This window comes from Diceros bicornis, chromosome 2 (genome assembly GCF_020826845.1).
Source record: "Diceros bicornis minor isolate mBicDic1 chromosome 2, mDicBic1.mat.cur, whole genome shotgun sequence".
Taxonomy (NCBI): domain Eukaryota; kingdom Metazoa; phylum Chordata; class Mammalia; order Perissodactyla; family Rhinocerotidae; genus Diceros; species Diceros bicornis.
In genome coordinates, this window is record NC_080741.1 from 75,246,153 (window position 1) to 75,262,406 (window position 16,254).

At 43.2% G+C, this 16,254-nt stretch overlaps 1 protein-coding gene across 5 annotated transcripts in view; it reads right to left on the bottom strand.

The window, feature by feature from the left end:
- Positions 1-15,089, bottom strand: part of ITPR1 (inositol 1,4,5-trisphosphate receptor type 1) — a 317,336-nt gene extending 302,247 nt beyond the window's left edge. For all 5 annotated transcript variants that reach the window (XM_058563442.1, XM_058563433.1, XM_058563427.1 and 2 more), the window contains exons 1-2: positions 14,949-15,089; positions 14,088-14,163 (exon numbers count right to left, since the gene is read on the bottom strand). The gene's annotated coding sequence lies outside the window, so the exon portion shown is untranslated. The remainder of the gene's footprint in view (positions 1-14,087; positions 14,164-14,948) is intronic.
- Positions 15,090-16,254: the final 1,165 nt, after the last annotated feature.

Sequence of the window (16,254 nt, forward strand, 5' to 3'; positions counted from 1 at the left end):
GAGGGTGGGTACAGGGAGGCAACCCTTCCTATTTCTCAGGGTCACTGTGAGGGGCAAACCAAATAATCCATACAAAGTGCTCAGTGCAATACCTGGCCCTTCCCAAGGGCTCATTTTCTGTATTTTCGAATGAGACTGAAACGAAAATGTTCACTTTCCTTCCTTCAAAGTCTTCACTCACTTCTGCCCATAACTTGTGATTCTTCAACTGGATGTATGCTTCTTACTTTGTCAGCTCTGCTGGAAACACATCCAAATAAACAAAGGTCCCAGGAATGTTTAAATCTTCTGTCAGCCTAGGAGGCGGCTGATACTGGAACAGGTCATCCAAGGTATTGCTGCTTTTCAGCCCCCAGATTCACGACACCCAAGACAGCCCGACGGAATTGCACTCCCCCTTCTTCTAACATCGAACCAGGCCCCTGCTGGGTGGGGACGAACCTCTTCAAAGGAATGGTAATTCAATATTTAGAACCTCTTCCACTTTGGTGTTAAGACAGGCTAAAGCACAGCCTCACTGAAAAAGAAGTACGTTCATTTCATTTTAAGTAGCTCAGGATAGGTTTTAGATTTCTTTTCTTCCTTTCTTTTTTTTTTGCTAAAAGCTTTGTGGCAGAAATCTCACTTATTGTAATTTTTCCCATCTATTTCTCCTGCACACACTTAACTAATTGCATTATATTCACTTTTCTAAAAAGAAAATCTCAACTTTCGCCTACACACAATTCAGAATTTAAAAGTTAGCAACTCCTGAAACGAGACTAAATTAGAACACTTTCATTAACCGAGAAGTTACCTAAGGTATCACTTAATCCTCAACGGTGGATGGACAACGGAGTTAATGGACCCCAAAACCACGACCTGCAGATTTTTACTGACATGTAGAAGCAAGCCTCCTTTATTTAATTAAGATGATGCCACCTGGACTTTGGGGCTAAACAGTCCGACTTTGAGTAATGGGGTGGGGGAGCCCCACTGACATTGCCCTGAAATTAGGCCCTTGCAACCAAGCCCCGATGTCAGGCACTAAGGACCCCAGCCACGCCTGCCCCCCAGTGCACCATTCATTTCCTGATGTCCAAGCTCCCCAAATATTCTGCCTCCCAATTACCTTAACTCGGACAATCTTATATACATCACCCAAGACACATGCAAAATACTCCCCCGAGGCCTAGATTTGTAATCATTTACCCTTCTTAAACAGTTAAATTGGCTAGTACAGAATAGCTCATCTATTTTTAACAGCTCCCATCTTCCTGTCTTAAATATCAGTTGTGGCAGACCCTGACAGCAAAAAACCTTCAAGACAACCTAATTTCTATGATAGGACGCAACTTCATCTGAGGCCAAAAGCTACTGGAAGAACCAAGTAACGTTTGGAGAGTTAAGAGCTACAAAGGAAGCTGCATTTGAAGCTACTATGTCCAGACATGGAGGGGAACCTATGCTTTATCATTTTTTAATGACCCATCCCACTGCAGAACTTTTGGACTGCTTGGTATAATCTTGCTCATCTGAAAAAGATGAACATAAGACAAGTACCCTAGCTTCCAAGTTCTCAGTGTTGCTTTGCAATTCAGGAGGAGCTTCAGCTGGAAAGGAATTTTGTTTTGCAAAAAACAGCTTAAACGAATCCCCATGCATATATTTCTGAACAGAAAGATCTGATACAATATCCAGACTTAGGGGCATTCAATTGCATCCTGCCACGTAAGCCTTCAACTTCTCCCTCTCTCAAATGTTCCATGCCACCACCAAACCTCCCAAATTACCTACCTATCCTACAAGCCAGAGGCTCTTAATGGTGCCCCAGGGACCCAAGGGGGCTCCCAAGGATCCCCCCCAGGGATCTTCAAAGTCAAAACTATTTTCAAAACAACACCAAAGTGTCATTTGCCTTTTCACTCAGCCTCTCACATGTGTACAGTGGAGTTTTCCAGAGGCTGCAAGACATGCGATGCCACGTGAGACTGAAGGCAGAAGCAGATACGTGATACGTGACTAGCTATCTTCTATTAAGCAAAACCTTAAAGCAAAATGCAAAAATGTAAAATAACGTCACTCTTCTCACTGAATTTTTTTGTTTTGAAAAATATTGTTCCCAAAAAATGTTACTGTGTTAATGTGTAACGGTTTTTTTTTTATGTTTTCTCAGTGTTAATTTTCTTGGTGTTAATTTCTAATATGATAAATACAGATTGTTATAACTCATATCAACAGAAGTTCTCTGGGGTCCTCAATAATTTTTAAGTGTGCGAAGAGCTCCTAAGACCCAAAAGTTTGAAAAATGCTGCTATAAATTCTCTCTGGTTTAAGATTTGCTTTGGCCCTCGCTGGCTATGTGCTTTGGACTCATACTGCATAAAAAACTGGATAGGAAAGGATTAAGATGCAAAACACACAATTGAACAGCCAGGCCTTTAGAGAGGACCCCTTGATTTGAAACCTAAATCCTCCTTTTTATTCAACACATTTATTGAGTACCTGCTATGTGCTACCCCTAGTCCAGTGCGGGGGATGCAGGTCAAAAGAAGACATCTAATCAAGGTCCCTGCTCTCATGATACACATATTCTAGTGAAGGCAGGCAGACAGTAAACAAACAAAAGGAAGAAACAAGCAAGACAAGTCAGATAGTGATTAAGTACTACACAGAGAATTAAAAGTGATTGGGTGACAACTTAACTTTGGCTGGTCAGAAAGAACAAGTGAAGACATTTAAGCTAAGACCTGAAAGTCAAGACAGAGGCAGCCATGCAAAAAAATCAGGCAGAAGAGCATTTTAGGCAGAGCCAACAGCTAGTACAAAGGCTCTACGGCAGAAAAGAGCTTGGCAAGTTCAAGAAACAGAAAGCCAGCCACCATGTCTGGAGAATTTCATGGGGAAAAGAAGAAAGTACGGGGGAAGGTCGAGAAGAGGGAAGCCAGGACAGTGGGACTTCACAAGTGTAAAAAGTATACTGTTTATTCTAAGTGTGAGGGGAAGTTTGGAACCTTGACCAAGTTACTTACTCTTTCTGGGCCTCAATTTCCTCATCTGCAGAATGGGCATCATGAGGGCTTACCTCAGAAAGTTGTGTTGAGGATTGAACGAAAAAAAGGAAAGAATGGGCTTACTTAGCACATAGGAAGTAAAACACAGGAAACACTGCTGCTTGCTCTATTTCGAATCTATTCTATTTCCTACTCACATAAACTACCCTTATTGAACTTTTTAGAGCTTACGATCAGTTGAGGATCAGCCCCATCACCCAGCAAGTCCAAATAATGAGTGAATGCAGACCAGGGACACATCATGAGATGCATTTATCGGAACATGTCAATGCCAACTCCAGCAGAACATTCTCTCCACTATTCCTAGCAAAACCCAAACCACCAAAGCACCACTGGGTGAAGAATGGATGACTGCATCACACCTACATCGCCCCCTCTGGGTCTACCCTTCAGTCACCAAGTTTTGCCTCTTGGCTCAAAAGTACAATGCGCTTGGAAAGTCATTCTTCTGCCGAAAAATGTAGCCAATGGAAATCCATCAGCCTTGCCTGTTCTTTCTTGGCATACCCACATCACCTCCACTCCCTAAAAAACAAAGGGCCTTTGCCAAAGTCTTTTAGTACTAGTTTTATTGCTGCTTGCTTTAAAAATGATTGTTTAAAAAGGAGAAAATCAAAAAGCTTCCTTTTAAGTTAGGCTGCAAAGAGAAGGGCCTACGTGGCAAGGCTTAAAAGTGCCTGGAGATCCAAGAAGCCATAGGTAGCTGGTCCCTCAGAAATGTGAACAAGGCCTGGAGGACTCACAGCCGCCACCAACACCACTTCATGTTTAGGTCAAGCAGCCCCCAGTGGGCAAAGCCAGGCAAACCATGAGGACTTTTAGAGGGAAAACAAGAGTATGCACAGAAAAAGGAAGAGTTGCTGGCATTTGATCAATCTCCTGGCTGGAGGCCAAGGACACTCCCTCCTGAGAAGCACAAGCCTCCTTAAGATGCCCTCACCCAGGTACATATATGGTAATATGGCTGTAAACAGGGGGGAGAGAGAACCCATCGCATTCACAGTTGACTCTTCCAAGGGAAGGAAAAAGGTTCTCTTTACAACCGTCTCTGCTTCTGTCACTGGGTACTCTCACAGTTAATTCTGGAACTTCCCTTGAGCAAAGACTCTTGACGATATCATCTTTATTGTGAAATGAGGATGAGCAGCACATTTTTGAGTTGGACACTCGGTGGTGGCTCCCCACCATACACATTTATGCACGGCCTCTCCTTGCCTTCTTGTCCCATTAGTGGATAATCAGATTGTCCTCAGAAATGCAGCATGTCCCCATCAAGAGATAATTTATTCTACTGCAAAAAACACTTCTCTCGGAGCATAAAAAATTGTATTCTGCTTTCGTTTTCAGGCAGTCCCAAAGGAAGTCACCAACTCAGAAGTTTCAACATTAAGCATGGCCCTCTATGAGAATCTCAGAAATAGCTTTAAATCTGAAGTTTGGAGCAATTCTCTAGTTTAAACGTTGCTCATTAGACTCTCAAACACACACAAAAATAAACTTACTTGCCTTTTCACAAATATGTCCAAGAAAAAACCTGTTCTCGAAACAAATACATTATCTACACATTTATTTTTCAGAAAAGATGTCAATACTGACATGTGCTCCCGTGTCTCCTACTCCTCAAGGCCAGCATAAGAGGCCAACCAAAAGCTCAAAGTTGGCAGTCAGAAAACTTCACATTTGGTCGGCAGAGATCACTTAGCCAAAATTCCTCATTTTATAGGTGGAAAAAAACCCCTCTCAGTGATTTCTTGGAGATCACACAGCCGATTAGTGGCCCAAGTGAGCAGACCACAGGGCTCTAGAAACCAAGGCCAGTGCTCGGGGGGGCTGGGAGAGGGTGTTTATTTTGTTAAAAAGTTAAAGTCAGCCCCAGCCTGTGAAGACGCCCCTCTGCCCACAGCCTGAACCACAAAAAAAAAACAAAAAAAACACCCCAGCAAATAAAGTTAGGTTAATATTCTCAGAGAGAGAAAGGTCTCACTAACTCTGGAAAAATCACTCTAGGACAGAGTTTCTCAACCTCAGGGCTATTGACATTGGGGGACAGAAAATTCTTGGTTGTGGGGGACCCGTCCTGTGCATTGTAGGATGTTTAGCAGCGTCCCTGGCCTCTAGCTGTCAGTAGCACCCTCTCCCCTGCAGTTTCGACAACAAAAACGTCTCCAGATGTTGCCAAGTGTCCCCCGGAGGGCAAAATCACCCCGCTGGTTGAGAACCACTGTTCTAGGACATAGGTTTTGTTTTGTTTTATCTCTAAGACTTTTTGCAAGCATTTATTATTCTACAACTTGGCAGCAATGACCCAAAGCAGGTATTTTTATACCTATTCTACAGAAGAGGAAACAGACGCACAGATGTTACATGTTTTGCCTGTACCAAAAAGGCAGTCAACAAAGTCCACGGGAGTCCCCATCCGGCGGTCCAGCAGGGCAATACCACCGTGACCTGAGAGCAGCTTTGTTTCACTACCTGATTCTCACCTCCACTCCCTTTTAGTAACACTCAACAACTTCCCAAGCCTAATGCCCTCCAGAGAGCTGTTCTGAGCAACATCTCAAAAGCTATCAAAAAGAACTGCTTAATACTTTTCTACACAGTCCTCACTTTGCTCTCCACAGCAAAGGGGGCTTTTCAAAGCAATATGCCAATGCAAGAAATATTTAATCAGGAGAGAGGTACAAAAGATTAGATTCTTCTAAGAAGCAGCCTACAGCCTTCAAAGGGAGATAAAACATGTAGAAAAATAACTTCACTTGACAAATATTTTGTGAGCACTGACTATAGGTCAGGTACTCCCGTGGGTTAAAAACCAAAAAGGCCCATGAGGAAAATAGATACAAAGTGCCCCGAGTTTCAAATTACAAAGATTTTCAAGTATCAGGAAAGGCTTCCCAGAGGAGGAATCATTTGGACTGGAAATAGAAGGATTTGGCAAGGTGGCTATAGTGGGGATGGAGAAGGGTACAGCAGGCAGAAAGGACAACATGTGCAAAGGCACAGGCAGAACATGATCACACACACACCGCCCCCCTCCCCAAGGCAAATGAATGCCTCTGAGTGTTGTACCAGCTTTTTCTGTTCAGAAATACATGCATGGGGATGCTTTTAAGCTCTTTTTGCAAAACAAAATCACTTCCCAGATAAAGCTCCTCCTGAAATGCAAATGAACACCAAGAAACTTGCAGGCTAGCGATATTTTTTCTTATGTTCACCTTTTTCTGATGAGCAACATTATACAAAGCAGTCCAGAAGTTCTGCTGATTCGACGGGTCATAAAACATAAGTTCCTCAAAGTATCTGACAACAGCAGGTTAAAATGCAGTTTTGTTTCTATCTGTGACTTCACAATCCTAAGTAGGTTTCACATGTGGCTTTTGGGCTCTTTCTACCTCTATCGGAACAGCCAAAAAAAAAATCCCCCAAATGTAAGCACCAAAGCTCCCATTTTTGTCAGAGAGAATCCTGTCAGACCTTTATACTTTCACCATAGCTTGGTGATTTAGCCTACCTTTCCATTCAACTGAAAATGAGACGGCTGCTAGGGGGAAGTGCAAAGCTCGGTTTCAAGAGATGCGAGACAGCCACAAAAAAACAAAGTAACTTATAAAAATAAGACAAGTACTGAAAAAGCCCAGGGGCAAACATCCCCCAGTAGAGATCTTCTCAGACTTTCACATGTGTATGAATCCCCTGGGGATCTTGCTAAAATGCAGGTTCTGCTTCAGTGGGTCTGAGGTGGGGCCTGAGAGTCTGCATTTCTAACAAGCTCCCAGTTGAAGCCAGTGATGCTGCTCTGGTGACCACAAATGGAGTTGCAAAGACACAGGACAACGTTTCTCAAACTTTTCACTGTAACCTACAGAAAAATACACTGAACTTACAACCCGTCCTTCACTCTGTGTGTGCCAGGGTGAGAGTGAGAGAAGAAGAGTGTGAGAATGAGAAACTTGTTGCAATGTACACAGTTCTTTTTAGGTATCCATGCAATATACTTTGATGTTTTCTATTCCAGTCTACTTCATTAAAAAGCCATTGATCAAGGCCCATTAAATTGATTTCACAACCTGTTAACGGGTTACCACATAGTTTGAAAACATGGATGCGGAACAAAAGCAACATTCCTGCTTATCTGGGGAGTATTACTGTATCTTAGCCCCAGGATACTAAGGCTAAAAACATGAAATCAGTTTAAAAAGTTGAGTATGTTCGGAATTCTTTTTAAAAAGGCAAGGATGTGTTGATTGCATTTTGGAAAAGCTTCCATTAAAAATGTTCAGTTTTTAAGTTTTCTTCCTTTTAATTTCTGTTTTCTGACCTGTATGATGAGATGACAAGAGTACCTATCTAGCCCTGAGCAGAGGTGTCTAAATATCATTTCCCACTCAAAAGAACTAGGGCTTCTTAGAGAAAAGGCTGATTCCAGGTCTGGGACAAGAAATACAGAAGATGAGCCTGGAACATCTCGTCACACAGAAAGCAAGAAAGCTATCAAAGACTACCAGGGTGTGTCTTTTGAACCAATTTGAATAGCATCTCTCTCGCTGAGGAAAGATGGACAATTTGAACATCAATAAGGATAACTACACAAAGTGAAACATATAAAATATGTTTAAATCCATAAGTTCATAATGACGCTCAACAGTGGCACTGCTAATACTTGGGAATGGACAATTCTGAGTTGTGGAGGGCTGTGCAGTGTATTGTAGGCTGTTGAGCAGCATCCCTGGCCTCCAACCATTGCATGCCAGTAGCACCCTCTCCCCAGTTGTGACAACCAGAAATGTCTCCAGATATTGCCCAATGTCCCTCAGTTAAGAACCACTGCCATGGAACATGCTAGGGAATCAACTTGTTATTTTTGAAAACCGGTAAAATACACAGAGACATTCAAGTACTGATCCTGTCTTTCTTATATGAACTATATCCCAGGGAACCAAAAACTAAGTGGAGGAAATCTCTTTCTTTAAAATATTCTAGCTAATAAATGCAGAAGGAAAAATAGAATCAGGAATTTTGCAACTCCAAATGAACTAACGGATTGAGGCAATGAGCATCAATGGCTGCTAATATCACAAGAAGACATATCCAGACATATCATACACTCCTCTGAGTGAAGTTCACAAAATAGACTTGACCAAAAAAAAAAAAACAGAGCCTGACTCCAATCAAGCCTCTACATCTAACTACCAAATTATGGCAATTTGGGGACAGAGAAACATGTTCAACTAACCACACTGATGTAGCCAGCAAAATCCAAACTGTGGGAAAATATATCACCTAGTTTCTTCAATAATAACCAAAAAATGCATGGAAAAAAGAGGTATAGAGGAAATATACAGATTAAAAAACACATCAGGGCCGGCCCCACGGCTTAGCAGTTGAGTGCACGCGCTCCACTGCCCGGGTTCGGATCCCGGGCGCACACCGACGCACCGCTTCTCCGGCCATGCTGAGGCCGCGTCCCACATACAACAACTAGGAGGATGTGCATCTATGACATACAACTATCTACTGGGGCTTTGGGGGAAAACAATAAATAAATAAAATTTAAAAAACACATCAACCATTTGTAATTTTTGGGGGGATCCTAATTCAAACAAACTGATAAATATGCTTATATATATATATATTATTATATGTATTTTTAAGTGTTAAGACAGACTCAATAAAAAAATTTGTTTTTTCTTGAGATGGATAATAGTATGGTGATTATTTTTTAAAAAAAGAATCCCAATACTAGAGATACATACTAAAATACAGATGAACTGGTATGTCTGGGATTTGCTTCAAGGTCATCAAAGACGCGAGGGGAGAGTGCATAAGAATATAGATGAAACAAGATCAGTCAGGAACTGATAACCATGGAGGGTGGGTGATGAGTAAAGAGGGGCTCATTACACTAAGATCTCTACTATTACATGTACACAAATTTTCCATAGTAAAGTTGTCCTTTTAGTGCAAACAAACAGAAAAGAACACTTGGCCCTCCCTCCCTCACCAGATTAGGTTACTTGGAAGAACAAAGGAGAAATTCTCTATTTAAATGAATGGTTGCTAGGCTTTATCCCTGTACTAAGATAGCTAACCTCTGAGGAGTGCTTTACCTTCCATTTAGTTTTCTTAAAAAAACAGTATAAACTGAATGAGAAAACCTGGACTCTACGATGGTGATGAAACTTGAATGATGTAGTTTTTTTTTACTCTTGTGATTCCATACATATCATCACTCAAATGAAATCCCATCCAAGGTATGGCCACCTTTGGAAAAATGAAGACACAGATGTCTATTAAGAAGAAAAGACGTTCGCGAGAGTGCAAAAGGCAAGGTACCAAACAGGAGGTATTGTATGAGTCCCTTTTTATGAAATTTAAATATACATATAATTTTTATATATATATTTTATATATACACAGGAAGTCTGGAACCCTAATCTTGGATGGTGGGATTGGGGGTGACTGGTTTTGTTGCTTATCTTTATTTCCTAATGTTTTACTATAATTGAATACGTATATCTTACGTAATAAGTAACAAAATGTATGTTTTTATAAGTTTGTACATGTAAAGGGGTCCACTTCACTAATTGGGGAGATCATTAATGTGGAACTTCATATTCCCCAAGGATGATGCTAGAAAGCAGAGCATGAGTCCTCCTTGCGTAATTCCTTAAAATGGGACTGGACAGACTACAGGGTGGCAGCAGGGTGCAGAAGGTTTGTGTTAAAGATAAACCCCCAGGAATACCATTAGGTTCTTACAATTTGTTGTTCAAACCAACTGAAGGTTCATCTATTTATCAAAGAAGATTCCCTTCCTATGGAAGTGAATTACAATCGCAGGTAAGTCAAGTGATTAACCAGACAGTCTAGAAATCTGGGTTTTACCCCCCATCAAGTTCCAATCTGGTATGTGATTTTGCCAGCTTCACCAGTCTCTTCAGAAAGGACAATGGGGTTCAGTGATGTTGAGAATCACACTGAGAATTCAGTGCGGGTTTAGAAATTCTCAGGGAAATAAGTCATTGCTTACCTGCAACAACCTGGCCCCCACACAATTTGACCCTGACGCCCTCTCGCACCTGAATGCCTAGCACTCTCCCTCAGCTGCAGCCACCCTGGCCTCCTTGCCTCAAAACAGGTTGTCCTGCTCCCATCTCAGGGCCTTTGCACTTGCTGCTCTGGCCCTTCAGAACATCCTTTCCCCCAGATATCTACATGGTTAACCACTCACTTCCTTCAGATCTCTGCTTAAAGGAACCAGATTAAAGACTTTTCCCCGATTCCCGATCCCTACCTGAGTGCTCCCTTATCCCCTTTACCCTGTTCTCTTGTTGTTGTCATTTTATTTCTTTTTTTCTATTGTGGTAAAATATACATATATAACATAGAATTTACCATTTTAACCATTTTTAAGTGTATAATTCAGTGCCATTAAGTACATTCACCACGCTGTGCAAAATGAAACTCTGTACCCATTAAACAAATTCCCCATTCCCCCACCCCTAACCCCTGGCAATCACCATTCTACTTTTTGTCTCTGTGAACTTGACTGCTCTAGAGACCCCATATAAGTGGAATCATGTATTACTTATCCTTTTGTATCTGGCTTATTTCACTTAGCCTAATGTTTTCAAGCTTGATCCATGTTGCAGCACATATCAGAATCTCATTCCTTTTTAAGGCTGAATAATATTCTATTGTATCGATATTCACATTTTGTTTATCCATTCACGTGTTGATGGACATTGGGATTGTTTCCACCTTTTGCCTACTGTGAATAATGCTGCTATGAACATGAGTGTACAAATACTTGTTCAAGTCCCTGCTTTCAATTCTTTGGGGTACATACCCAGAAGTGGAATTGCCAGATCATCTGGTAATTCTACATTTAATTTTTTGAGGCTCCACCATAGAGTTTTCCATAGTGGCTGCACCATTATACATTCCCATCGCCAGTGCAGAAGGGTTCCAATTTTGCCACATCCTCACCAACACTTGTTATTTTCTGTTCCCCCTTACTCTGCTTTATTCATCTCCATAGTACTTACTACCTGTCATACCATAATACTTGCTTATTTATATTGGCTGCCTCCCACAACTGGGATATAAGCCTCTTGAGAGCAGGTCTTTCACCAATGTAGCCCCAGCACCTAGAACACACCCTGGCACATAGCGAGTGCTCAAGAAACTTTTGAATGAAGGAATAAACACTTGGATCATAACTTTAACAGGTATTAGAACTTCTTGAATAGATTTATCACGCCAAATGCCTTAAAGTATGTCTAGTTTAGGGAAGAATCCGGATCTAGTTCAACATAAGGACTAGCTCAATAGGTGATGGTTTCAGTGCTTTTTTCACTTCATCCTCATCAGCAATAACCTCAGAATCACAGACACCATGACAATTGGTAGGAATCACAGAAATTATGTCATTCATGTCACTGACTTCAAGCCTTAATTGATTTCACCAAAAGAGCCATGCAAAAACTTAAAACAGCAAAAGTGAACTAAAAATCACATGTACTTCCAGTTAATATAGAGCCTGCAAATGCAATGCATTTTATTTTAAAAGATCAAGCCAACAGCCAACAAGATGGGACAGTGGCCTTGTGTGGACTCCTTAATTAGATGTATCCAAGGACAGCTTGACCTAGAAACCTAACTCCAGCCCAACCTTTTTTTTTTTTTCCTGTTGTTCATATTTGGTGTTTGTTGTTTCATTTTGGTTTGTTTTTTAAGAGCTGCTTGTAAAGAAATCAGAGTTTCCATGAGAACATTATAAATGAGCTAAAAAGCCATGTGATTTTTTTCTCTGGAAGTAAGCTGGTTGTATACCATTGGATTAGAAGTTTCTTTTCTCTCTCTCTAATATCCTAGTCTTCTTCAGTTGAAAATACTTTTAGGAAAAAGGCAACAGATCCATCTTGTTGAGTTCATCTATTTCTTTTCCTCTAAGCAACCATTCCATCTCTCATTCCTAAAGTGAAGATGCCAATTCCCTCCAAATGGCAACCACTCTGTTGAAATGGATGATACCATTGTCAACCTCAAACAACTTTCACGGGTCTCAAAGTGGAGGCCAGTAGTAATTCATTTACAGCATGAAGAACTTTCCCTGTCCGATAAGAAGGAAATTTTGATAGGATAGTCTGTTTTGATTTGAATTATTCAAAGAACAGATTGTACTTTCAACTCACACACACGAAAGAAAGAAATGAAAAAGAAAAGCGTTCTGCACAAGTGGCCACAAAGCAAACTGAAGGATATATGAAAAGATAACATTTCACAGTTCAGACTCACTGTAATTTAAACTTTCGAATTATTCAGATGGAGAAACGCCTCATTCTTTCAACCTGCTCAGATGCCTTGATGTAGATGATCAAGATGGATTTCAGGTATGAGATGAATCTAATGCTGAACTTAATGTTCCTTGTGGTTTGGTTTGGTTTCTTTTACTCTCCTCATTCAGACTTTCAGCATACAGCTTTCCAAAACAAACTCAGTACAACACCTAACACCTCCTCAAACATCCACACTCTTTCATCCCTATGTCAGAGCAAAATTATTTCCTTCTTACATCAAGATAAGTATTGTTCATGCATCATTGGTGGGACATAAGCAAGAGTTATTTCATCAACAGCAATAAGTTTACCATTTTTCCTAGCTTCTCCCTCACCATTTCCCACCCCCCAACTTAGATGCATCTGTGGGACACAGGACAGGAGAGCCCCACAGCCTGGGGTTATACCTTGCTTCCACTGTGTACTAGCTACTGGGTAAGAGATTTCACTCTTTGCACCTCAGTTTCTTCACCTGTACCTGACTCACAGGGTTTCCATGATATATGGCTCTAGATCTGACTTACAAGTCCTTAATGTGTCAGTATTATTATTTTTAGCAACCAGTTGGAGAAGAGTCTGTGGAACAGTCTCTCCTTGGCTACAGCTTACTGAGAGGAGGGGAACTGAACCCAATCCTTGGCCTTTTGAGTGCCCATGGAGCCATGGGAGTCAATAGAACTCCAAGAAGGAACCAGACCTCATACATTCAAATGCTTCCCACTCCACCAGCACTCCTGAGGATCTTATCAACAGGAAACAAAAGGACTATACTACTATAATGAAGTGTCTGACTCTCATTTTTTAATTAGAAAAGCCCAAACATTGTAGCCCAGGGAACAGCTAAATATTTAGAATGTTTAAGAAGTTACCAAGGCCCAGTCCCTCACCCGTTACCCTGTTGTTTACCCTGTTCCTAACCATTTCGGAAGAAAAAACTTTTGATGACCAAATCTGCAGCAATGGGGATGTACGAGCACCCGTTAAAACCTCCCTTTCTTGCAGTGCAGTCTGACCATTTTGGGGAAAAAAATAGGAGCTGCTTGTGTTCACAGAAAATGCTGCCCTCAGGTCATATCCCACTACAGGTACCTAAACAACAGGGACCTATCAGATTCCTTGACATCCAAGTGGCTTCAAGTCAAGGGCTGGATGCTACTAACTTATGCTTGAAGAACTGACTTCCCTTTCTAAAGTTCTAATTCTTTCAATTAACCAGCAATCACTTTCATTTCTTGCAATCCAACCTACTCTGATTAAACACACATTGACAGTAAGAAAAAAGAAAGTGACTATTTTTGAAAGAGAGAGGCAGTTAATTTTTGCTTACATATCTTGGCAGATGAAATGCACTGCATCCTTCAGAATTTAAATCATCAACATGCTGCCTGGCAAGTTCAATTCTCAGGCCACCAATGGGCATCCTTTTTATTTAATGGCTTTTTTCCCCTCCTCTCATAAATCTTCACTCTGCTTCAATTCCGAGCCATGGCCAAAAGTGCAAGGTAGGACTGCCCCTTGGATCTCCTCTGCTCCCAAAAGCCCTCACCAAAGGCAGTGACAAATTTTGGAGACTGAACCATTGAGTTTCCTTTTCCTTCCTACTCCCCATCTCCATGGCTCTTTAGAGAGCACTTAAAGTAGGCTTAGGACAAAAACTCATTATTGACTACAGCACTCAGGCTTCCACACTCACCTGACCCAGGTCAGGCACTCTGCTGCCAAAACACGCCAAGCCAGGGGTGCGAATCCTGCTCCTCTGTAATCAGCTCCTAAGTATTTAGAAAGAAAGACTATGAGACCGCGAAGGTTCCCTAATAGAAATGCTCCAAATTCCATGCTTCCACCTTCTTTAGCCTCCTTCCTGGAGAAGCCTTCCCCCTAAATTTGACAGGCAGGTGGGTCGGATCACTTGGGCAAAGATTACAGGTAACTTCGCTTCCTTATTTCCAGCATGTAACTGACAAGTGAGACGAGGCACGCACAAACTTCGAACGTGCCGGGGAGCTGGAACTAAGGGAAGTCTTTGGCAGATCCCAAAGCACTTATTTCCCGGAGCGGAGGCCAAGTATCCGAAGCCCGCATCCTCACTGGGCGTGAGCTTCGTCCACACTTCATCCCTCACCGCTCCCCGGGTTTTCTTCCGTTTTTTTAAAACCGTCCCCACTGGGGCCCCCACACATGCATTATTTTCCCAACCATGCAGCTCGAGGGAGGGCTACATTTTAAGAAAGACTGTTTCCTTGAACGGACTCACATATGACACCCCCACAATCTCCCCCCCCAAAAAAAAACTATTTCCTGCAGTTGCTGCAAGTTTCCAACTTGAGGGAATGCCATTCCAGTCTAGAATGGGTAGCCCTCAAAGCCAATCACTGGAGTCGAGAATTTTTTTACCTGAAATGAACCCCCCCCAAATGCCCACAGTAAAAGAACCCCCAAATGCATGCAAGTGCATGCAAATCCACCAAGAACTCCCAGAGAGTGGGGCAAAAACTTCTGCGCCCGGGGGTGCAGTACCAACTCCCCGCGCCCTCTGCCCAGCCCCAGCCGCTACCTTGGTGCCCGGGGAGCCACGCCGGTTTGGGGGAGCAGGGCGAGGAGAGGGGTTAGCAGCCGCTCGGTAATCCCATGTCGGCGAAGAGGGAGCTCGTTCCGTTAGGATGGAAGCGGAACACCCACACCTCCTCTCGGCGTGCGCTTTCTCTCTCTCCACCCTCTGCCTCTCCCTCCTCCTCCTCCTCCTCCACCACCACCTCCTCCTCCTTTCCTCCCACCCCAGCAAGACTGAGGAAACGCTTCAGCAGCACATCCACATGCTTACTGCACTTTGAAGCCGCTCCTCGCTGCTTATATAGGCCGGGAAGCTCCCTGGGCAATGTAGTCCAAGTCTGAGGTCGTGGCGGCGCCTGGGGCTGCAGGGGAGGACTACAAGTCCCAGAATCCCCTGGGCTCCCGGGCTGGGCTCTAAATAGACGGCTCGCGGGGATGAAGGAGGGGCGTCGCGCGGGGCGTCTGGGCTTCAAACCCGCGTCTTCAGGGGTAGCTGGCCTGGCTTGGAGCCCGTGATCGAAAGCCACCCCTGGGGGGCGCCCCCAGCCTCTGGGGACGCTCCTCCTCTGGCTGCCCCTTTTCCTTTGAATCCAGGTATCACTGGGAGCGAGGGGCAGGGAGGAGCTCGGATTTGTGCTTTGGGAAGTTTTTACAAGCTGTACCCACCCTCCCCCCGCCTTGAGTCCCGGAGCCAAGAATTTCAGAAATCCAGGGCACAAAAACGCCAGTGTTTGCGGTCAAGGATTAAAGGCGCGAGGTTGTCTTTATTTAATCTGCTCTGCCTTGCTCTGGTTTGCACAGAAAACTAAGTGTGGGAGCGACGGTCCACGCAAGCGGGGACACAGGCAAGTGGCTTGAGAACACTTTTCTGTATCCGAACTCCGTGCGTCCTTCTTCGCCCCGCAGGAGGTAAAGAAACGCAAGCCTCTCCGGTGCACAGATAAAGGAGCCGTGTTGTTACTTGCCAGCGCTGAGATTGGGAGACAGAAAATAAATAGAGACCGCGACCTCGGTCCTGACCCTGCTTCAAGCAGCCCCTCTGCTCCCGGGAGCTGTAAATGCTTAAGTAAATAAACCGCAAACCAGAAAAACAAGGGCTTCGGAGAGAGCCGCTTACACAAAGATGCGTGTCCAAACGGGGGGGCCCTCCAGCAGCTCCGACAGGAGCTTCAGGGACTGAAGGTGGGTTCAGCTCACTGCTAACTAGTGCCTGGGCTCTCGGGCTACAAGCTGCTTCAGGCTCTTGTTTTTGGAAGGAGAGCGAGAGCTAAGCTCCGAGGCCAAGTCAGCCGGCTGCCCTCCCTGCCTCA